Here is an 18,372-nt window from a genome sequence, read left to right as displayed (position 1 = left end):
GGTGAGTGCATGGCTGGTGGTCTCTCAGGGTTCCAGGCAGACACAGCTGGGCTCCTTCCTCCCAGTCCCCATGGTGTGAGCACCAGGCTGTGCCAGGCAGTTGCTGGGTAGAAGTGAATAGCTGCAGGCCTGGCCCAAATGTGCCTGCCACTGCAAATGAAAGAGTTTGCTATGTGATCCGTGTTTAGCTTGGAGTTAGGTAGGGTGTATTAGACTCTCTTTCCAATTCTTTGGGGCAAAATAGTTTCTTTGATAGGTTTGCCCACATGATGTTGGCAAGGCCAGCTGTAGTACTACACAGATACTTACTGGCCTCTCACAGTGAACTGCATTCATGTTTAGCATTAAACCCTGGCACCCTGTTCTAAGTTGAATTGCTTACATAGTTGGCATAGTCTTACTGAAGTAATTGCTGATGTATGGAGCAGTGTTTCATGGTAAAACACTCTTTCAAGTGCCTGAGTCACGTTAGAGGCATGTTGTCTGGAAACTGCTGAAAGAGATTCCTTGTTGGTTTCCTTTGTACTCTCATTTCCTGAAGAAGAATGAGGGGTTTATTAATTTTCCTTTTGTGTAGACTGACATGGAATTGTGGTAGCCCTCAGAAGGACAGGCTGTGTCCTAGGTTAGCTGGGAAAGGTATTAGTGCTGTGGATTGACACGCTGACTGTGACACAGATCAAATGCTTTCCCCTTTGTGTAGCTGACTGCCAGTGACACACTTTCTGATCTGTGCATCAGGAAGCATTCTGCTACATGATGAGCACTGGAAAATAGTAGAAGGAGATTCTGTCTTGATTTCCTTAAAAAAGGCTTTTCTTAGATCAATTTTCTTTTTTATGAGCTAATATGCTGTTAACTGTTTTAACAAAATCATGCTGCTTTGTTTGGAAGTCCTGGAAACCAAAGGCAGGATTTGCAAAGTATTGGCAAATGTATGCAGGAATTATCTGGCTTGTTCTTAATTTTGCTGTATAAGTTGTCAAACAAGTCTGCAGAAGACCAGTGCTGACAGGAGGCTGGAGTATTTGTCTGCCAAAATACTTCTGTACAGTACAGCAGTAGTATTCCACAGAGCAGTGTGAGAGAAAGGACTGTTTTAATTTGAGGTCATCATCTTAAATGTCTTTGAGTTCTATAAGAACTGAAGTGGCAGTGCCTAATTTAAAGCAAATCAGCATATTACTTTTTTTCCGTGGTGTAAACTGGGTGACTTAGGTAATGCAGAGGCCAAATCAGAATTCTGCTTTTCCTGAAGCATTCAGACAGCAGCCTGTGAATAGGGCTTAAACTATAGCCTGATAAGATGTGGCACTTCACAAGAGCTGTCCTGGAGTAGAGAAGTGGAGTAGAGACATTGAGTCAGTTTGCCTGAAATGCTTCAGTTATGGCCTGGATTTCTTGTGCTAGCACGCGTGTTGCTCTTGGGAAATGACTGAAATTTTTACATTGTTTTTCATGTTTTGTCCTTGTCAACCCACCCAAATGAGCCAGTTTCTTTTGTCTGAGTGCAATAATCCCTCATTCTCCTACACGGCATTAAGAAGTTTAAATCCATAGGTTATATTATGCAGGTATGTTGAATTTTGATTAGAGATGTTGAAAGAATAAAACATTATCTTTAAGGTGAAGTCAGACAGCATATTTTGTTCTTCACTGTACTTTATCTTATGTTTTATCATCTGGTGCTATAAGCACGAGTTGTTACTCACCCTACTAATGCTTAGTTTGTTCTTAATTAAATTGTTGATGGAGAGTGTTATCTAAATCTTAGGTATGTCTTACGTTGAAATGATGAATTTATCAGCCAGTTAATAATTGTGCAGGTTATTGGTTTATAACTTAGAGTAGTAACTAGACTGAATACTGGGGTGTTGGTAGGGGTTTTTTAGTTTTCCTTTGGAAAGGAATTTTTTGTCTTTTAGAGATCATGATAAACGTAAAACATTTAATTTCAGTTTTCATTTTCTAAGGCAGTGTGTATGTTGACCTTAGATCATGGCAGTATCTTTTTCAGGAGGATAAGCATTTCAAAAACTGGGGTAAGAATGTTCAGGGATAATTGAAGGAATCTATTTCAAGTAAATTTAAGCAGAGATGAAATGATTAAGGAAATAATTTTAGATTTAGTTATATACTTACGCAGGATCTCCTTGCTAGCAAGTTCTCGTGTACACTGAGGTATTTTGAGTAACAAATCTAGATCATATAATGTATAAAAACAAATCTTTTACAATCAATTTACAGTTGATCCAAGTATAAAAAATCCTGCAGATTCTTAAGTTTACAGCTGTAAAGGTGACAGTAGTAACTGAGAATTGTTAGTGGACATCCGGCTAGTGTACAGATTCTACAGCTGAAATAGTAGGCTTGTGTGTGATGAGTGGGTTGACTGTTGAGTTTGAATTACATGGCATGCTTTGCTGTTAGTGGTGGGTGGCTTAAGTCCAGACACTCAGGTGGTGAACTCTGGTATTCAGTTTTATTGGAGTGTCATTGCCTGAAGAAAAGCATTAGAAAGTTCAGTTTATTAAACTGAAATTTTAGATAAGGAGTAAGGAAATGTATAGCAATAATAATAATATTTTTCTTGCCACAGATAAATACACAAAAGATTAACAGCTGTTTTTTACAAGAGTGATCCTTTCTATTACTGAGTTTTGCAGTTACAAGATTTCTAGCCCATCTCCAGGCTTGTATGTAGCCAGGAAGGAGACTGTGTTTTTTAAACTGTCCTCTGATCTGGGAACAGTTGCATCTGGGTATTACATAGGATTAAATAGCAATCATTGTCAAAGCCTATTTGGTAGTAAATCCAGGCAAAGCAACTGTTAAGCAAACTGACAGTCAAGCAAAGGGTACAGGCAGAAGATACTCATTGACAAAGATGACTTGGATTTGGAACATGTACTGTACCTTTTTTCATCTGACTGCTCAAAAAGATGGAAAAATGTTTTGACTTGGAAATAGAAACCTAGCATTTATGGAAACTGCATCAAATTTACTGGGGTCTTGAACTCAAATCTGAGCGTTTTGAAATAGGGATTCAATTTTCCTGATAAGGCATAAGGATTTAAATTGCTGCTGTTCCCAAGCACTGTTTAGCTTATCCATTCTGTTGGCTGCAGACGTATGGAGTCTCTGGGGGTATGAACAATGTGTTCTTATAAATGGGATGCAAAACAAAAAACTGGTGTACTGATACTTCTGAATGGTAAGTCACTTGAGTATTTCTTGAACTTTGTGTTGTACTAGCATATTATTGTATAATACTCAAAATGAAATTGAACGTGTAGCTATAATGTGGTGAAATCATCTCTAGTTCTTAGTTAATGACCTTGTAAGATGGAGAAACAGAAAACATAGCTATGGTGGGTGAATCTTGACAGTGCTTGACAATGTGTCAAAGCAATTCTGTATTCTTTTACTCTCCAAATAGATGTGGGTAACACTTCATGTTTTAGTATGATGTAAGTGATAATGGCAGCTATGGTATTAGGTGTCAATCAAAATAGTGTGCTTGTAATATTAGTCATCCACTGAAGGGAGCATAAATGCAGATACTGAACTCATTATGAAGAAGGAATGCCTGTGGTGTGTTCAGGGCGAATACCACTTCCAAGTAAAGGAAGAAGACTCTAGAGATAAAGGATGTTCACAGATAAGCAAATAGCTGCCTGTGTCAAAATAGCATTGCTCACCTGACAACTATTTGCTTAAAGATGATCTTTGAGCCAGTTGTTTTCTTGCTCTAATGCAATTCTTCTTCTAGAGAGTGAAGAATTCGGAGGATGGCATTGTAGCTGGCTGGTGTTATGCAGTAATTCTGGCCTTGGTAATTCGATCCGTGGCTTTCCGACAAGTGCTCCTGTCTGCTATAGGTTAATATTATTGTAACGCAGGGTTTCCATGATGCTTCCCTTAAAAAGAAATAAGCATATCTTGGAAACAAAGAGAGCCACTGAAGATCTTTCCCATCTGAAGACTCTAGCTGGCATATGACATACAGTTAGCTTTACAGGTAAGATACTGGGCATGACACAGGATGTTGAAGTCCAAACTCAATTGAGCTACTAATGTGTGGTACCCCTGAATAGAAATACATGGGTGTGCAGTTGGTTTATGTAAGTAATTTCCTGTGTGTTTAATGGGCTGGAATTTCAGAACTGGTTTAGCTCAATGGTCAGTTACTAGAACCAGCTCTTCACTAATACAGTGCTGTCCTACTGTACTTTATCAGTGTGCAGAGATACCAGGCATGTATTGAATAAATAGACCATATTTTCTCTTAGTTTTTTTTGATTGTCAGTTTACACATAAGAGACTTTTTTTTTTTTAAATCCATATTATATTTATCTTTTGCTGTGTGATAAGGCATATGTGTTAATTATAGGCAGTCACTTTGTTGATATCCCTGTGCCTTCCTGCTAGAGGTGCACATATCCATGTGGATGGAGTGCCCTGATGTTGACCAGTAACCGTCAGTCTGTCCCTTAAGGAAGACAAAGATGAGTAATTCAGCCTACATTTTTTTAAACAATATAATATGTAAAATGAGTTACAGATATCTGACTTAACATGGTAATAGTAGACTACTAACATGGTACTGATTAATCAAACTAAGAATCCCAAAACCTGCTTTTGGTAATTACTGTAAAACTCTGGCTTAAGCTGGCACTGCCACCAAAAGGGAATGTTTGCTGTATTATGCTTGTGACAGTGCAGTGCATGGAACTTGATGGAGCCCATTCCTTGGCTTTTGGTGTGCATGCATTTGCCCCCACAACCATTTCATGAGCTATCTATAACTGTTTGCACAGATGTTTGTACCAGAAAATATAAAATATTTTCGTTTCATAGTGGACTTCTGAGTTAGCTTTTAATGGTTAAGTCTTAATGCTAATAATTAACTACCTCCTTTTTAGAAAACTACAAGTAACTTTCCTCTAAATCTTTGTCCACTAGCTGCTAATATTTGCTTCCTGCCTGCCCTATCTGTATCATATTGCATTAATATGTTTGCTAGAAGTTGTTACAGTGTCTGGTATAATGAAGCCTTCAATTCAGTTGTAATCTATCTAATAAACTACCAGGTAGCAACACTGGGCTGAACTGGTGAAATTGAATCGCACTAGAAAGTTTTACTTCCTACCTAGGGGCTCTGTAGCAATTCTTTCTTGCTATAACTCTAATCTAAGAGTGATTCAGTTATTTGGGTATAGCAAAGCAAATATTCAGTGGAGATAAGGGGCTATTGTTCAGAATCATAAGCCATTTCAAACAGTTCAAGAGCATCAAAAACCAGGAAACCACAATAAACTTGACTGTCACATTTAATTGGAAGTCTTTATGAGAAATCAAATTTTTAAATACCAATGCCTTTTAATGTGGAATAGTATGATCTAAATTGGAAAGGTAAAAAAAAATCTGATAAGGTCAGGGAGCTTACATCCATAGAAAGTCATTGAGCCAAAAGCCTGACGGATGACACTTAAAAAAATCTGGATGCAAGAACAGACATTTGAAAAGTGATTTTAATGGCAGTCAATTACCCAAAGAGGTCAAAAGCAGGCCTTCTGTAAGGATGGGATTATCTCACATCTGCCATCAATCCTCACATTTGGTAGGCAACTTAAGCTTCTGTTATTGGCCCTGTTTCAGAATTCTTCTGGACTCATTCAAGGTATTTTCTCATAAATCCAAATAAACTTCAGCTTTGTTGATTTTTGAATCGTAAGTGAACTTCCTTTACAAAACAAAGCTCTCAAGAAGGCAAGCAGAGATGCTGAATTGTGGTGCTGTAACTTAGGTTCTTAATGTTATCATGCATATCATTATTTCAAGCATGAATGACAGAGTAAGTCCTGTTAGTTCAAAGTTTTGCTTCTTACAAGTCTCAAGTACTTCTTCATTGCTTTCCACAGACGTTGAGATGACAGTACCGCTTTAAGTCTGCTTTGAAACCAGGGCATTTTTGTTGCTGCTGATAGTATTAGTGTTCTGACTAACATATCCTGCTAGCTTGCTTGCTGCTCCTTCTTTCAAGGGTTAGAAGCCATGGAGTTTGTGCTTGATGCTCAGTTACTAAATTCAGAACTCAGTTGATGCTGGAAATGTACTGATTGGATAAATTGGGATAAATTTGTGTACAACTCGGTTGTGTGTGCTACTGGACTAAGTCTTGTTTCTGGTTCTTGTAAGAATGGAAGTACACCAAATCAGAGCATCTGCTGGAGGAAAGGGTCTCCAGACATCTCGTACTGCTGTACATATACTTCAGGTTCTGTTCAGTAACTTCTGGACTACTCCTCCTGATACCTGTAAATGGAGAGTAGATAAAATGCTCCATCTGCTTTTATTACCCTTACGGTCAGGTACTGCCAATGAACTGACCTGTTGTCAGCATGAGCAAGGTTGATGTGGTGGTAATGAGGATAAAGTATATCAGGAGAACTGCATGTAGAAAGGACTTGGGAAGAAACGGTTTTGAATATCAAGTGTATTATGTGATGCTGGTTGTATACACCTGTGCTGAGTTAGGGAAGCATAAAAAGGAGGCTGTTAGATGTATCAGCTATGAAAACTTTTGGGTGAGTCTGTCCTGGAGAAGTTGCAGTCCAGGTCTTGCAGTCTAACTGTGCTCCGGTACACTTCCCTCTGTGTTGAGTCCAGAATATATTCATTATCTGTCTATACCAAAATGGTTTGTGCTGAAAAATGATGTGATGCTACTTCCTATTCAAGCTTAAAATAGCTGCCAGGCAAAAAAAAAAGACTCAATAAACCTCTGACATGAGTTAATATCACAGGATTTTTCTTTTAAATAATAGTAGATATGAGAGTTGGCAATTTGAATTGCATGTCAGGGTGCTGGAGCTCAAAAGCAAGTAAGAATGACTTGTGTACAACAAAAGTGGCTCTGTACCAAAAGCACTTTAGTAAAGAATGCTTCTTATTTAATAATGTGCAAAAAAATTTTTTTTGCCAAACTAAACAATACAGCAACTGTTGCTGTACTGATGCCACAAACTTGTGTTTTGATGGGATGAGGAGGGTTGGGTATGTAAATAATAAAGATGAAAACAGCTTTAGAGAAATTCAGCTAATTCCCCTTTTGTTACTGTTCTACTCTACAGAAGTTAATATTTCTAATTAAGCTTGCTAGGTCACTTAGAAGTACACCTATGGACTGCTAATTGGCTTTAGAGTTTAAAATCTTCAGAGACAACTTTGTGAATCTATAATGATGTCAGGAACTGAAGACATGAAGGCAGAGGCATTGTTAAAATCTTACCAAGTGCTTTTAAAATACATTGTAGACTTCTGAAGTAATGGATTCATACACATGCCAAAGTACTTTGCTGCTTTTTAATGCAATTAAAATGTTAGCTCCTATTGTTGTCTCAAAGAGCTTTTCCAGGAAATCATATGCATTTAGAATTTTTTCTAGAGTGAGTCAGTGTAGTAGAAGACCAACAAACCCATTTTAATTGAGCTTAAATTAGGCCAGTTTTGTGAACTTAATTAAAATACTGTAACTTTCAGTGGTTGAATCATTGTCATTATCCTGATTTGCAGATGGTATCACATGGTATCTATAGGATACTCTGTAATGCCTGGTAAGTCTCAGCATGTTGTTTAAAGGCATGGACCAGAGGAGCTTGAACATGCCCCTCTGAGGAATGCCCTCTCTTGAAAAAAATAATACAGAAAACATTTGCTAGTGTTGATATTTAGCAGGTAGTTTATGGAGGTGAATGGCTGGATAGTTTGGGCATGTAGCATCTTTGTGTTACCCATGCTCTCGAAAACTGAAGGCTAAAGCTGATGGATGAAATCTTGTTGTCTGTGCTAGCAGAAAATAAACTATATTTGTTACTTCAATGGGAGCAACCAGATCAGCGTCCATAGTTATGGTGTTAAAAATTTGAGCATGCAGTAGTGAATGCTCACAACTCTTAGGCTGCATTTGTTGTGCTGGCAAGTAGCTGGAAGTAGTAAATTGCAGTCAAGTTTGAATAGCTTTTTACTAGTTTGGTCTATAAATTGAGCAATATTTCATACATGAGAGTTGAGAATTTGATACATACATGAGTTGAATGAGAATTTGATTAGTGTGCTTGGGAGTACAATGCAGTGTCCCTACTTTCAAATAACTGTTGTTCCCAAAGAAATATTAATGTAATTCATTGTAAGAAACATTATTGTAATAGATTCCAATTGTTTCACGATGCATGTGAATATTAAAGCTGTAGAAACAGTTATCTGAATGTCTTTGGAGCATTATATGTGCAGACTTCTGTCCTAAATAACACTGGGAGCTGCTTGCTTTGTCTTGTCTGTCTTGGTATTGCACATGCTACATATCCTTAATAAAATTGAGATTGAAGCTTATTTACTCATGACATGAGGACAGATGAGCTGCTGAGAACTACTGGATTTGGGTGCTGAGTTTGGGACTGTGCTTCTGACCAGAGTCGTGAAAGTGCATTTATAGTAACATGTAGCTGTTTGCAGAAATGGAAGAAAGTGAAGGCAGGATGTTAATCTTTTCATTGCAGTAACGTGGGCGCTGAGTAAGTTGGAGTTCACGAAGAAAACCCAGCCTTGATTTAGCTTAAATTTGTGTACTTCGGTAGCTGTGTTAAATGTAGCCCTAATGAGATTCAGGCTGCTTGCCTTTGTCATCTGAAGGAGATAATCTGCTAGAACAAATTTGATAAATGAAGAATGAAATCTCCCTTTCTTAGTCGTGACAATCTGCAAAATCCTTTCTGTTTATTCTTGTCTGGAGTCCGTTCATAAAGCTAAACGTGCTATGGGTCTTTTTCTTCCTAATGAAATTTCCCAAAGGGATCAGGAGGGGAGGATTTTCGGCAGTGCGGGGAGAGGAAGGTTGACGTGACTCCAAATCGGTTCTTTTTCTGCCTCCGTGCGGTTAGGGGGATGGATGCGGGGATGGATGCAGCTCTGGCAGCTCCCCCGAGCTGCGCGGTGGCTCAGCCCTGCACAAAGGCGGTGATGTAATGCGTGCTGTAATGCGCTGCCGGCTGCGGTGCAGGGGAGCCGCGCTGCCGCCCCCGCCGCTGCCCCGCGTCCCTCCCGGGGCGGCCATCGCTTCCTCGCCTGCTCTGCCTTCTATTGTCTTAAACGCTTTTTTCTTTTTTTCTTTTTTTTTTTTAATTAATTAACGCGGCATGTATGGTGAGAACACACACCTGCTCCGAGTAATTCAGGCTAGAATTTCTAACGTAATCCTTGAGCAAGCGAGACGTGTGTTGGACATCCCTTTTGGCGTTCCGTGCTAATCTTGCTCTCCCTTAAAGGCAGGGAGGGAGGGAGACAGGTTGCTCTTAGCAACCGCTCACGTACTGAAAATGAAATACCCAAGCTTTAATTCCCCTGCGGACTCCTCATTGCTACTCTCTTTTTTTACAAATTGGTTCCTTCTAACGAGTAGCATATGTTAATCAGTGTTTTAAGTAAAATCAGTTCAGTAGAGAGATATATCAGAGCATCTCCCTGTTCTAAAAGTTATTTCCCCCTTAAAAATGCTTCTAACAGCCACACATCTGAAGTTTAAGGGCGGTATAAAACAAGCTGGGGACAATGCTTTTTCTCTGTCGTTTGGCTGAATAGGAACTCGACTGTTTTTGAATGCAGGATGAAGAAAAGCATCTTCCCCTTGTTACTCACATAGATCTCATGTATGTGCATTGTAATGTGTTAGAGAAGCTGGGATTCATCCTACATTTCCTGTGTCTCAAGGCATTTGGAGCTCAAGCTACTTACAGCTGCAAACTAATAAAATGGGAATTTGAAGGAGTGAAAGCTCTGCACAAATCACATTATTTGGCATACATCTTGTTGCAAATGGCTAGTTTTTCCACAGAAGGAATATGAAATATCCTGCAGAAAGAAAGGGAGGGAGGAGGAATATTCAACAAAAATAGTCGTTTAAGTACTAATGTCTCAAAATATGAATTTAACTGAGTATAATTTTTGCATATGTATTTCCATAAGGTGATGAAAATGTTGTAAAAGTGTGTGCATATTTAAAAAGAAAAAAGGGTGGAGAACAGGAAAAATACCATAACCAATAAATGCCTATTCTTGGATCTGTGAATGATAGAAAGCTCAAAAGGAGTACTTTATGGCATAAAAAGGTATTTTTACTGAAGAATATGCAATCTGGTTTTGGGTATTTTGATTGATTTCAGGGCTGATGGAAATAGTTCTTCCTATTGTTGCTCGGGATGAAACAATACAGGATGATTTTCAAGCTGTTTTAAGTTGCTTATTTTTACTGCCCTTGCTGTAGTCTTCATCAATTTCACTGTGGAAAGAGATTTCTCCAGATGGTGGTTTGGAACAAGAGCCAAAGGACATGATCTAAAGCGTTATGTTCCAGCTGTTGCTGCACAGAATTTAGAAGCTACTGCCTTCCACTTGATCTGTGTTTTGAACAGCAGAATAAGTAAGATTGCTTACAGATCTTGTTGTTTAAACAACTGTTTTTTATAGGAGGCTGGGTACCCCCCTGATAGCCCTGAGAGTGTAGCATGACCCCTAAGCCATGAGTGTCTGTAGCAGCAGTGAGCAGGGTAAGTGTCTGACTGCAGTGAGAGCTGTGGGCTACTGATGGACACCCTGACAAAAAGGTTTGCTACCTCAGCAGGGCAGTGAACTGAAGTATCACAGCACTTAGAGATGGATGAGCAGTTCCCACCAAAACAAAGGATCTTCCAACAATGTCAGCAGGGCAGCAAGAACAAATTGAACATGGCTAAGGGACAGAAAAATTTAGGAACACAGCTCTTCTCATTTAGAAGGGGAAAACTGGTCAGGTTTTGATTGTCACACCTTAAGTTGCAGTTGGAAAATGGACTCTTGTACTTCTGTCTTGCACGTTTCATAGGATCGATGGGTAATTCAGGTTGGAAAGGACCTCGCTACATGGATAACTCTAAGCTTCTTGTTGCACACTTAAAAGGAAATCACAGATTTTTAGCAATGATTTAGCATTTGGAATTTTCCTTAACTTAGATTCCTAAGACAGCTCTTCATCAGGTTTTTCAGCATACACCTGAAGTCACTAATTTCCTGGTAATTGCTCCTAACTGAGGAATAGCTGAGTATGCCAGCTTCCAAGAGAAGCAAGGTTATTCAGTCTGTGAAGTTGATCTTGTCTGAGTATTTGCTGTCACTACACTAGCAGTCTTCTCTTGGCCCACATCTCTCTACATGACATTGTGCTTCTCCCATAATTTGTGGAGATGGGAGGTGTGTCCTCCTGTCAGGACAAAGCAGAGAGCTGTTGAAAATGGTAAGAGAGAACCTCTTAACGCTTAGCAAATATGCCAAAACCTGAAAGTGACTTAGAGCTAGTAACCTTCTAATGAATCTCATTTTCTTATTTCAAGACAATTTCTTAGCTGTCTGCTTCTGTGAGGTCCTGGTTGCCACTGCATACCAACTGGGTACAGATGTGGTGCAGTTCCCCACAGCATGTATAGAGAGTGCATAGAATGCAAAACAAAATGGGAATAGGAGGGACATTTCTGTGAGCTGTTGTGATTAAAGTCAGAGTTTGAAGGTACAATGTTTTTTAATGAGTGGGTCTTTAGCCTGATCAGAGCTGGAGGGAGTCAAAGGTGTACTGCTGGAGTTGCTTTGAATTCAGTACTAGGATCTTAACATTAAATGATTACATTGAATACTTTGTGTAAGCTCATGACTAAGGCTGCTGGTGCAACTCTGAAATCATGCCACTTCAATGGTATGCCCCTAAATTGTATCCTTGTTAAGTCCCCCAGTTTAGAATCTGGACTGAGAAAAATGAATGAATAAATGATGAATGACAAGGTTACTAATGTTGCCCAGTGATCTGTATGCCATGAAAAAAACCTTCTGATAGTTCCTTGTTAGCTCTAGGAAGAAAGATCTGCAGTTTTAAAGATGCCATAACAGGTTTACCTAAAAGTTAGTGTTCCTGAGATGATTTTGAAACTGGTCATCTGCAAACTCATGGAGCTTGAGAAAAGATAGGAGAATTGCAGGATTTGCCATAATTTTCCTGAATTCTCTTGCTTTGTTGCAATGTGAAAGATGGTGTGAGATTTCTGAGCAGCACTGCATGTAGGCAATGTCTATAACGGGAAGCGGTAACAGTGCAGTTGGTGAATTGACAGCTCTGATTTTCTCTGAATCCTTTACTTGCATCCAGAAGTTAAGCCTACCATAAAACTGAAATTGGCACTTCAAATACTTGAGTTAAAATCAAAGAAAGCTATCAGTAATCGCATAAGTGAAGTAACTTGAGTTACCTTTTGCTTGCCTTTGCCACCCCTTTGGGGTACATTCTCACAGATGGGTTTTTGCCATTTGCTGCTTATGACAGTTCAGTTTTCTTTATCACCCTTGTCTTAGTAGTCTGATTTCATTTATAAATCCAAAGACTTAGGGAGTTCAGCAATCATTTTTTCTGAATGTGATTGAAAAAAAAGAATCTAATGGTTCTGCTGACTTAATTATACTGGTTTCTCTGTGATAACTTCAGAATAAGAATATTAAAGTTTTTATAATGGCTGCTTGTTGAATCTCCTCATGTCTTGTTTAAAATTATTTCTCACTGATTAATACCTTATTTAGAAATCTACTCACTGGTTGATTTTTAAAGCCTCTCCATATTAAAATGGAGAATAGGAAACTGCTTTGTGCTTTCTTTCTAGATACTTGAAAAATGTGGGACATAGTATGTAAGTTATTTACATCTGAGGTTTATCATAAACGTTAACTAATAAACAAAGTTGAATAAACCTGTAGGATTCTGGGATTTAAGATCATCTTTAAAATCTTCTGGGATGTCATCATCTTGTGATATGGTGAATGAATAAGGGCAAATAATGAAACCCTAATCAGTCTGTAATGCACTAATATAATTATGTTTGAGCTTCTCTGTGCCTCTTTTTTTTTCCCCTCCTCTTCTTGCTTGATTAACTAAGAAGCAATTTGTCTTGAAATGTAGTTAAGATAGTTGTACAAATAAAGGGAGAATAGCTCAGATTTCAGTGTCATGCCACTGATGTAAGTCATGCTGTGAAACAGAAAAAATGCTAAAGACATCAACATATTGGATTCTTTTTGCTTAAATGTTGATTAGCTACACTTTAGAGATTTTCTGTTCCAAGATAAGGCTTAACACAAAGGGACTGACCAGTGGATGCAAGGAGTTGTGGAGAATGGTTTGCAGTTATGACTGCCTTGCCTGGATGAAGGACATTGGTGCTTTGGTTGGGAAACAGTGTCCTTCCCACCCATAGAAGTTGTTCTATCTCTTGATTTTTAGTAGATATTTCTTTTCACTTAAGACTAACCTAGATCAGTCCAGTTGTTTCCTAGTAATAGGTAATCAGCAGTTCTGAGTGCAATTTCTGTGTGGGTTTTCTTTTTTCCTTCTTGTAGATCTTAGCATAGCATGTGGATTTTTGAGCAAAAAGTCTATCGGATTAGGTCCATTGAAATGAATAGAGTACTCTGTTGGAAAATAACTCACTGAAAGATGTTTCTTCGATTCAGCATGGGATTTCTATCAAAGAAGAGGTGGGGATTGAAGTCTGGTGCTAGAGTTAGCAGCCTGGCAGATGAGGCACTTGCCTTCTGCAGATGACACGACAGGGAGTCATCCTGAAGTCCAAAGAGAGCCTAAAACATCAAAGTAATCTAGGTTGAGTCTGGCTTTTTTTGTTTGAGCCTGTTCAAAGGTACTGTTTTTATTTGCAAGGTGAAAAGCAGTTGTGTTATTAGGGGTGTGAATTTTTAGGATGAGAGCATTCCCTTTTGGCATTTGTGTTTTTCTTCAGCAAAATTTCAAGTCAGTTTCAGAAAAATTTCAAGTCAGTTGTGTGTGACAGCAATGGACGAGTGCATGGTCAGCATTTTGGCTAAGAGATGCTGCTCTTAGCCTCAATTTCTGAGTCTTTTTGTTGTCCTAATTTCTGTTCCCATATTTTATGTTTCTTGCCATAACCGAACGATGCACATCACTGAAGCTACCTGAAGTAAACACTTGAGTGTTCTTGGGGAAGCTGTTTTCAACGTTGGTTTGTATCACAGTTCTGTAATCAAGTTGTTACCTTAAAAGATGGGCATATGATAATTTATCTGCTCTCCTGAATTGTGTGGCTGACTAGTTACTGATCTTTGCAGTGCAAGATGATTAGCACAGTTACCTCGTTTCCTTCAGCCTCGCCATTAGGCTAATCCTGCATTTGTCTGGGTTGTGTGAATTGCCACACTGAGTACCTATTTCCTGTTACCCCTCTAAAGGTAACTTTCTTGATGTATTTCAGTGCCTCTGGGAAGTTTCAGCAAGCTGGGTATCTGGGGAGCAGCTGAGTTCCCGGTATGCTGTCATTTCTAGGCAAAAGGGGGCCATGTTACACAGGGTTACTCTCTGTCCTCCAGGACAGATGGACGGGCTGCTCTGCAGCCAGGTTGTCACCATGGGATTTGGGAACGCTTGCAGTCCAAATGAGAAGGGGCTGTCCTGGCCGTTCATAAGGGTTTCTCTGAAACCTCGTAGGGTGATATCTCTATCCCAAAATGTTGTCTTTTCATGGATCTTTTAACTTGGATAAAATTATATATTGCAGCAAAATATCTTAGCTTCATACAGCATGAGAAAAAAGGTTAATATAGACAAGTCTGCTGAATCTGGCTAATTGATGGTGTCTTTAGGCTCTGAAGTTGTGGGGGCAAAGAGAAAATGGTGTGCTTGTGGGGTAGACTTCTTAATTTTCCAATGTATAAAATGTTTAGGTGACTGTTTCTTGATTCCATGTTGTAAAGATCTTTAGTTGTGTGATACAGCATTTAAATAGCTGTTTTTTGATAAGATTCTATTTAGTAGGAAACTGTATATGATAACTCAAGCGATTGTGTAATTGTGTAATTCTTCATGAGGACTGGGGGGAACCTCCTATATTGAAATGGAATACATAATTGTGTGTTATTTATTCTTCTGAATATACACAAGTAAATAATTAATTAGCATAATTTGAGCTTCTTTCCTCTTTGCTGGTAGTTAGGCAAAAACACGTGTAGGGTGTATGTTACAACAGAAGGGCATCTACTACCTATTAAAAATGCAAAACTGTAAAATGAGTATTCCTTTAATAAGTATTGAAAATATGAAGGACGGTTTTCCAGTTTAAGACTGAAACGGTCTTTAAAAGATGTAGGACTTAATATTGAAAACAACCCTTTTAAAATCAGAGTGCCTCATTTTGGGCGGAAGAGCATAAGTGCCATAGGCGCACATTGTGCTTCCAAAGGAGAAGCGTGTGTCGTGGGAGCGGTACCCGCCGCGGCGGGGCTTGGTGGGGGCCGGGGCTTGGCCGCGGGGATCGGGGCTGGCCGCGGGGCGTGCGCGGGGCGGGAGCTGCGGGCACTGCGGCGGCACCGCGGCGGCGGGAGCTGCACCGCCGGCCCGGCAGGGCTGACGTCACCCCAGGAACATGTGATGCAGCCGGCTGGCGCGGAGGATGCTGAGCTGTGGAGGGAGAGATTGGTGCAGATATTTATGGCATTTCATTTGAGTGTGGTAAATGCCTTTTAATTTTTTTTTTTTAATTCAATCCTCAAATCCTCACATCCACGAATGTTTTGTGGAGAAGAGGCTTTGAGAAGGGGGAGGGAGGACCCACCCCAAGCCCTTAAGACCTGCTTATATTGCTGGTTTTTATTTTATTTTTGCTTCGTTGGAGATAAAAACGATACTTTCCTGCCGTATTCACCCTCTTTGCTCCCCAGCATTCTTTCATCTGTTGTAATCCCTACAGTCTTTTCAGTTAAGCTTTAACACTGCAGAACTGGAATAAAAATAGACTGTTTAGAGCAGCAGGAATATGATAATCCAAGGCAGTCAGCCTTAAGGATATGCAGATGCAGAACATGAGCCAAGCACTAACATATTTGCTAGGGTGTTTACCTTGAGCGGCCCCTTAATAGTCAGAGAAATGTTAGCTAAATGTTTCTCGATTCTTACATGCCACAGGCAAAGTAAAACGTGCAGCTACTGCGCATCATCATCCGAGGTGAAGTAGTTTAAGGGCTTAGAAATCTGAGCAAGCAATTGCGGTAACATCAGTGTCTTGGGTAATTTTGAGCTAAGAGAGACAGCAAAGTACGGCGCTAGTTTCTGCATGCTTTTTAGGTGAGGAGAAAGTGTTTTCTACCTCTGAATTTACTGTAAAGAAAAAGAATTGCCATGGTTGATTTGAAAGCTGAGCGTGCTAAATTGGTATTAAGCTTATGGTGGGTAGCTCAAAGCACATTAAAAAAACATTAACTCTGGAAGTGTGCCTGTATGCCTTAGCAGTCAACTGAAGCCCAAATATATCAAGGTGGGAAAGGGTATTTGCTGTCTTTTTAGGTGATTTATTTAAGCCCAGGCTTTTTCTTAAAGCTATTTAGAATTTTAGTCTATAACAAACAGAAATGTAGTAGGAACAAAACTGTAGGCAGTTTCAGTAAAGGGCTAATAACCATAGCCAGTTCTCTGGAAGAGTAATAATGCATGAGGTTCTTTTTGCTGTGTTTTAGAATCTTGAGAGCCTAGGTGCAAACATGAAAGTAAACCCCGCATGCTTTGCCAGTCTGGAGTTGCTGTGTAGTTGCAAAATACTGTCCATCATGTAGAAACCCTCATGCTTCATGGTTACCCAAGGAACCAGTTTTCCCAGTCTAGCCTTTCTTAGAAAGTGTACTGAATTTTGGGATTATTTTTGGTCTGTGGTGTCCATGGAAAAAACAAAGAACTAGCCAGGGAACATCTGGCTGGAAGTTGATTTGTTTTGTTTTCTTTTGTTTGCATTCTGTGAGTGCTGAGACAATGCCCTGGTTGAACACTTCAGTTATGCTGAACTCGAGGCACCCGTTGCTGACATTTGTCTGAACACGTTTTAAAAATCTCCAGTCATGGATAAGCCATAGTCTTCCACAGGCAATCCCATGACCTGTTCACAATTCTTTCCTTTACAACATTTCCTGCCATCTAGTAAACCTCTTGCTGTAATTCTAAGCTTTTAAATTCTGTAGGCTTTTGTCACCAGTAGGCTTTATGTGTTCTGAGGACTGCCACCACATGTTCCTGCAGTTCTTCATGCAGAACAGATGCATAGATGATGACATGCAAATACCTGACCATCTTTGTCCCTTGGGTGTTGTGCTTGGGTCTGTTTTGAAGGGTAGTGCCCACAACTAGATACTGTACTGGCACAGGAGTCTCAGTGCTGCTCTCTGGAGTGGAAAACCTCTGATGTAATTTATGTATGGGATGCCCTGAAGTAGAGGTCTTATATTACTTGATGACACTAGTTTGATGCCTTCAAGTTTTAGTTTAGAAATGCACAGCTTTTTCATTTAAGCTCAGAACCTGAGACCAAAGGGTATGAAGCATTTGGATATTTTTGAGGAAGATTCTTAACAGCACTTTTGTGCTTCAGTAGTTATAGAGAAGCAATGAGCTTCCCCCTTACCCCAGCAGAGGTACTTTCTTTGGATATAGGATTATTTTAAACAACACATGAATCCAAACAGACCAGGAAGGATTGTACACATAAGTTAGTTGATGAAGATGTGTCACCCAGTTCTTGTAAGATGAAAAAAATCAGCCTAAATATGACCAATTCTGTATTGTACAGGTGAAAAATAATGGAAAAACATGCTTCCCAAATCTTCCTTGTCAAAGAAGGAAGAACTTCAGAATTTGGCCACAGAATTAGAGTAGTAGAAATAGGAAGCAGAGAGGGAGGGACAAGCTGGTGATGTGCTGCTTTGCAACACTGACTGTAATCACTCACCTTGAGCACTGTATCATACTCTATGTGTGTACAGAGTTAGTATGATGTCCTCTCAGTTGTGAAATGCTGTTCTTGTCAGGCAGCAGAAAAAAATTCTGCTTACAGAAGTGATTTAAGAAACATTTCATGTAAATAGTGTTGGGGATTTTTGATGGGGTTTTTTGTGTTTTTTGAGTGGGTTGGGGTTTTTTGATGGGGTTTTTTGTTGGGGTGTTTTTGTTTGTTTGTCTTTGTTGTTGTGGGATTTTGGGTGGGGGTTTTGGTTTGGGATTTGGGGTTTTTTCAATGGTAATTGTTCTAAGCATACCTACTTCTTATAGCTTGATACTCTTCATCCCTACTGGAAAGAAAAAAAAAGAAAAAAAAAAAAGAAAAAAAAAAAATAAAGTGGGATTTGGAATGCATAAAAGCCACAGGATCAATATGATAGTTTTTATTAACTGATGAAGAAGGCTAATTCTGGAATCTTGTTTTCTACTGAAGCTTGCTAACAGGCCATGTTATTTGT

General features: G+C 39.4%; 1 protein-coding gene across 3 annotated transcripts in view; it reads left to right on the top strand.

Moving 5' to 3' along the window:
* Window positions 1-18,372, top strand: part of TRIO (trio Rho guanine nucleotide exchange factor) — a 244,292-nt gene that overhangs the window by 49,554 nt on the left and 176,366 nt on the right. The window lies entirely within an intron of this gene.

Source organism: Agelaius tricolor, unplaced genomic scaffold (assembly GCF_023055355.1).
Source record: "Agelaius tricolor isolate 1412-34295 unplaced genomic scaffold, bAgeTri1.0.p SCAF_2, whole genome shotgun sequence".
Classification (NCBI taxonomy): Eukaryota; Metazoa; Chordata; class Aves; order Passeriformes; family Icteridae; genus Agelaius; species Agelaius tricolor.
Note: the sequence above shows the minus strand (reverse complement) of the source record. Positions and strands in the feature narration are given on the sequence as shown.